This window comes from Cervus elaphus, chromosome 29 (assembly GCF_910594005.1).
Source record: "Cervus elaphus chromosome 29, mCerEla1.1, whole genome shotgun sequence".
NCBI lineage: Eukaryota > Metazoa > Chordata > Mammalia > Artiodactyla > Cervidae > Cervus > Cervus elaphus.
The window spans coordinates 58,800,388-58,807,037 of record NC_057843.1 but is presented as its reverse complement, the minus strand read 5'-3'; positions in this window follow the sequence as shown (position 1 = coordinate 58,807,037).

The following is a 6,650-nucleotide window of genomic DNA, read 5'->3' as shown; positions in this document are numbered from 1 at the left end:
TCAGCTTCAGCATCAGTCCTTCCGATGAATATTCAGGACTGATCTCCTTTAGGATGGACTGGTTGGATCTCCTTGCAGTCCAAGGGACTCTCAAGAGTCTTCTCCAACACCACAGTTCAAAAGCATCAATTCTTTAGTGCTCAGCTTTCTTTACAGTCCAACTCTCACATCCATACATGACCACTGGAAAAACCATAGCTTTGACTAGACGATCCTTTGTTGGCAAAGCAATGTCTCTGCTTTTTATATGCTGTCTAGGTTGGTCATAACTTTCCTTCCAAAGAGCAAGCATCTTTTAATTTCATGGCTGCAGTCAGCATCTGCAGTGATTTTGTAGCCCCAAAAAATAAAGTCTGTCACTGTTTCCACTCTTTCTCCATCTATTTGCCATGAGGTGATGTAACCAGATGCCATCATCTTAGTTTTCTCAATGTTGAGTTTTAAGCCAACTTTTTCACTCTCCTCTTTTTCACTGACCTACTCAGTCAGTGACCAAAATGCCAAAAGCTATAGTGACCTCTTCTAAATTAGAGTCAGGGGAAATCACAGTCAGGATTTGCCACAAAATGTTTGTTTATAAATTTAGTTTGGAAATTCAGAGACTTCTGGGATTCTCTTAGCATTATTTTTCAGAAAAGGAAAATTTGCTTCTTTCCAAGTAAGGAATTGGAGGATTGGGGGAGGAAGCAGGCAGAGACCTCCTTTCCTGGGGTAATATCTCCATCTGCTGGCGATTCAGGATATCACTAGCAAGATGTGAACAGGGCAGGTCAGATCATTTGTTGCAACTGGCCTTGAGGTCTCAAAAGTGTATCTTCTGCCTCTCTGCCTTCCTTTTTGTGTTTGTCTTCCTCTCCTGTTCTTTGTTTCCTTTCCTTAATATTCCTGTTGCAGACTACTTGTATACCTATAGACATAGACGACTCATTTCTTATGAAGAAGACTCATCTGGGACAGATTTTTCCTTACACTAGAGCTGAATCTTCTGTAGCTTCTCCTGTAGTTCTTTTCTGCTCTCCAAGGCCACACAGAACATCACCAACTCCTCTGCCCTGAACTCTTCCAAAGCCTGAATACTCTAATCATGCTTTCTGCTCGTCTGTGCCTCTCGTTGTCGCTGTTGTTCGGTTGCCCAGTTGCGTCCGACTCCTGTGACCCTGTGGACTGCAGCAAACCAGGCCTCCCGTCCCTCACCATCCCGTGGAGTTTGCCCAAATTCATGTTCATTGCATCAGTGATGCCACTCCACTTCTCAGCAACTCCTTCCAGCCCCTCAGCTATTTCCCATACCAGAGTTTCTCTCCTCATCCTGGTCACCACTGCTGGACACACCAATATCTCCGTATCGATCACACTGTGGGGCCCCACACAGATCAATACTTTAGCTCTGGGCTGGGTAACACTGAACAGAAAGGACCCATCACTTCCTTTGTGCTCCTTACCATGCCTCTCCTAATGAAACCAATATGTGTTTTTTGTTCAAAGCATCTGTACTATTCAGTTAACTTATGTAGGGTTAACAATAAACAAAAATTCTTGACTTTGCTTCTGCTAAGTCACATCATCCCTGCGATTTTTTAAAAACAAAGATTCAGACCTTGAATGAAGGACTGTTAAATTTAATTGTGTTAAGATTCAGTCTGTTCATTTTAAAAAAAAAAAAAAAAAGATTCAGTCTGTTCATTTTTGTTGTTTAGTCGCTAAGTCGTGTCCAACTCCTTGTCACCCCATGGACTGTAGCCCACCAGGCTCCTCTGTCCATGGAATTTCCCAGGCAAGAATACTGGAGTGAGTTGCCATTTCTTTCTCCAGGGGACCTTCTTGACCCAGCGATAGAGCCCACATGTGCTTAGCAGGCGGATTCTTCACCATTGAGCCAGCCACCTGGGAAGTAATTTTCCCCAATAACATTTGTGAGATTTTAAACAAATTATCAAACCAATATATATTTGATGTCCAGTGTTGAGGAAAACACAAAAAAATATAAAGAATACAATTATAGTGACCCATGGTCCCTTGCCCACCTAGGGTAATATTGTTAGCTTTGTTTTATTTTTTTCTACATTTTCTCTGTGCATATATATATTTATATAACTGATACAATATTGTATCCAATTTTGTATCCTCCTTTTAGAAAAATTTAGCATTATCTTGTAAGCATTTTCTCAAATCTCTCATGATATTACATTGAATGTTCTCACAGAGTTTATATATACAATCCTCTAGATGAACACTTGGGCTGTTCCCAATTTTTCACTTTTTTTTTTAAACTTTGTTGGTTTTGTTTTGGCTACACTGGATCCTCATTGCTGCGTGTGGGCTTTCTCTAGTTGCAGCGAGTGGAGGCTCCTTTTCCTTGCAGTGGCTTCTCTTGTTGCAGAGCCCAGGCTCCAGGCACAAGGGCTTCAGTAGTTGCGGCTACTAAGCTTTAGAGCACAGATTCAGTAGTTGTGGTTCCTGGGCTTAGCTGCCCTTCAGCAGGTGGGATCTTCCTGGAGCAGGGATCAAACCCATGTCCCCTGCACTGGCAGGTGGCTTTTTAACCACTGGACTCCCAGGGAACCACCCCCCTCCCCCGTTTTTCACTCTTATCTAGAACATTTCAGGGAATTTTCAAGCATAAAACTCCTCTTTTGGATGGATTCCTTTGGATAGAGTTTTCAGACTTGCATTAATGAACGAAAGAACATGAATGTTTAAAAAAAGATTTCTTGGGTTCAAAGCCCATTTGGAGACCCAGACATTCAGCTTACTGCTTAATTCAACATTAAATTCTATGATTGTTTTGCCCTATAAAAAATAAATAAAAAAGATTGCTAATACACAAATTTTTCTCTAAAAGATTTTTAGATGTTTTAAAAATCCTGTCTCTGTCATCTGACACTACCCAAGGCACTTTGGAAGAAGTAAGAATGAAAATATGCTATACCAGAATTTAACCTATCCTAGAAATTAACTTCCTATAAGGAACACAAAAATGTAAAAAAGCACAGTCAAGGGTACTGTTAAGTCTCTAGAGTTTCTACTCTTTTATCATTAGAATTGTCCTCTATCTCTTATAATAGAACTTGTCGTGAAGCCCACCTTAGCTGATAGTCACTCTGGCTTTCTATTGGTTGGTGTTTGCATGATACATCTTTCTCTGTATTTATTATTGTTGCTCATTTGCTCAGTCGTGTCCAACTCTTTGCGACCCTATGGACTGTAGCACACAAGGCTCCCCTGTCCTTCACTATCTTCCGCAGTTTGCTCAAACTCATGTCCATTGAGTTGGTGATGCTATCCAACCATCTCATCCTCTGTCGTCCCCTTCTCCTCCCACCTTCAATCTTTTCCAGCATCAGGGTCTTTCCAAATGAGTCAGCTCCTTGAGTCAGGTAGCCAAAATATTGGAGCTACAGCTTCAGCATCAGGCCTTTCAATGCATATTCAGGGTTGATTTCCTTTAGGATTAACTGGTTTGACTCCTTGCGATCAAGGGACTCTCAAGAGTCTTCTCCAACACCACAGTTCGAAAGCATCAATTCTTCAGTGCTCAGTCTTCTTCATGGTCCAACTCTCACATCAATACATGACTACTAAAAAAACCATAGCTTTGACTATACAGACCGTTGTTGACAAAGTGATGTCTCTGGCTTTTAATATGCTATTTAGGTTTGTCACAGCTTTCCTTCCAGGAAGCAAGTGTCTACATTTTTCACTCTTAACCTATTTGTGTCTTTATACTTAAATAGGTTTCTAATGGATAGCCTGTCCTATGTTTTCTTCTTTTATAGTTTAGTTTTTAAAATATGTTATTTGATTTATTTGATAGTACATTTGTGGTAAGAAGTTGGCAAGGTATTCAACATAATATTTTTCCCAAAAGAGTTCCTAGTTTCACCATCTCTTAAAAAAAAAACAAAACCAAAATTCTATTTCTTCCATTGATTTTAAATGACAACTTCTTCATACTTTAAATTCTCTTTTATATTTAGGTCTATTCTGGACCCTCTTGTTTTGAACCACTGATTGGTCTGTCATTCAGTACCAAATAGTTTGTTTTATCGTGGTAAAATACACATTATATAAAAATTTATCATTTAAACTGTTTTTAAGTGTACAGGTTCAGTGGCATTAAATACATTCACAATGCTGTGCAACCGTCCCCACCATCCATCTCCGTAGTCCTTTTCATCTTGTAAAACTGACACTCTGTACCTGTTAAATAATAACTCCACTCACAACTCACCCAAGCCTTGGCAACCACCATTCTGTTTTCTGTCTCAGATGAATTTGACCACTCTAAGCACCTCATACAGGTGGAATTATACAGTATTTGTCTTCTTGTGACTGGCTGATTTCACTTAGTATAATGTTTTCGAGGTTCATCCTTGTTGTAACATATGTCAGAATTACCTTCCTTTTAAAGGCTGAATGATATTTCATTGTGATTATAACCACATTTTACTTAGCCATTCATCCATTGATAGACACTTGGGTCAATCATGTTTTAGCCATTATGCACAACGGTGCTATTGTTCGTTGTACAAATCTCTCTTTGAGACACCACTTCAATCATTTTAGTATATATCCAGATGTGGACTTGCTGGATCATATGGTAATTCCATTTTTAATTTTTTCCAGAACCACTGTACAGTTTTTTCCATAGCAGCTGTACCATATTATATTACTAACAACAGTGGACAAGCGTTCCAATTTCTCCATATTCTTGCCAACACTTGTTATGTTTAATTTTATTGACAAAAGCCATCCTAATGGGTATGAAGTGGTATCTCAAAGTTTTGCTTTGCATTTTCCTAATGATCAGAGGTTTTGAGCATCTTTTCATGTGTTTATTGGCAATTTGTATATCATCTTTGGAGGAATATCCATTCAGGTTCTTTGCCCACTATTGAGTTATGTCTTTTGGTTTTTTGATTGTTGAGTTTTAGTTCTCTATATATTTTAGATATTAATCTTTTATCAGATATATGATTTGCAAATATTTTCTCCCATCCTATGGGTTGACTTCACTCAGTTGATTTTGTCTTTAAAATTTTCAAGTCCAATTTTTCTATTTTTTCTTTTGTTATCTCTGCCTTTGGTGTCATAGCCAAGAAATTATTGCCAATTTTTACAAAGCTTTTGTCCTGTTTTCTTCTAAGAGTTTTATAGTTTTAGATCTCATATTCAAGTATTTGATCCATTTTGAGTTAATTTTTGTATGAGATGTTATATAAGGGTCCAGTTTCATTATTTTGCTTGTGGAAATCCAGTTTTCCCAGCACCAATTGTTGAACAGACGGTTCTTTTCCCATTGAATGGTCTTGGCACCCTTTTCAAAACTCATTGTATATGCAAAGGACCATGTATATACAAAGGTTTCTTTCTGGGCTCCATGTTTATGCTGGTACCACAGTTTTGATTCCTGTGGCTTTCTAGTAAATTTTGAAATCAGGCAATGTGAGTCCTGTAGCTTTGTTCTTTTTCAAGATAGTTTTGTCTGTTTGGGAAAGATTTCATGTAAATTTTAGGATGGGTTTTTCTATTTTGGCAAAACACCATTGAGATTCTTCATAGTGATTGCATTGAATCTATAGATTGCTTTGGATAGCATTGACATCCTAATAAAATTAAGTCTTCCAATCCATGAACATGGAATGTATTTCCATGAATTCTTTCTTTCAGTAATATTTTATAATTTTCTTTGTACAAGTCTTTCACTTTTGGTTAATCCCGGAGTATTTTATTCTTTCAGATGCCACTGTAAATGGAATTTTCATAATTTCCTTTTGAGATTGTTCGCTGTTGGTATATAGAAATGTAACTGATTTTTGTGTGTTGACATACTTGTTCAGAATATTCTTGTAATTATTTTTATTTCTACAGAACTGGTAGTCCTCATTTTCATTTCTGATTTTAGTAATTTGCATCTTCTGTTTTTTATTTCTTAGTCCATCTAGCTGATGGATGGTCAATTTTGTTTATCTTTTCAAAAAGCCAACTTTCAGTTTCATTAACTTTATTGTTTCTCTATTCTCTATTTTACCTGTGTCTGCTCTTTTACTATTTTTTTCCTTCTGCAGCTTTGAGTCTAATTTGGTTTTTCCCTAGTATTTAAGTTGTAAAGTTAGTCTGTTGATTTGAGATCTTTCTTATTTTTTAATGTAAGCATTTATAACTATAAATTTCCCCCTTAGCACGGCTTTGCTGTGTCCCATAAATTTTGGTCTGCTGTGTTTTCATTTTCAATAATCTCTAAGTATTCTCTGATTTCCTCTGTAACTTGTAATTTGATCCGTTGGTGTTTTTAAGGGCCTATTGTTTAATTTATACAACTTTGTGAATTTTCCACTTTTGCTTCTGTTACTGCTTTTTAATTTGTACAATATCTTTTAAAATCTTTTGAGACTGAATTTGTGGCCTAAGGTGTGATCTATCCTGGTGTACCAGGTGCACTTAAAAGGTATATGTATACTGTTTTTATTTGATAGAGTGTTTTGTATATGTCTCTTAGGTCTAGTTGGTTGTGTTAAGTCCTCTATTTCCTTACTTTCCTTCTGCCTGGTTGTTCTAACCATTATTGAGAATGCAATATTGAAACCTCCAACTATTATTATAGAAGTCTCTATTTCTCGCTTCAATTCTGTCAGTTTTTGCTTGAAAAT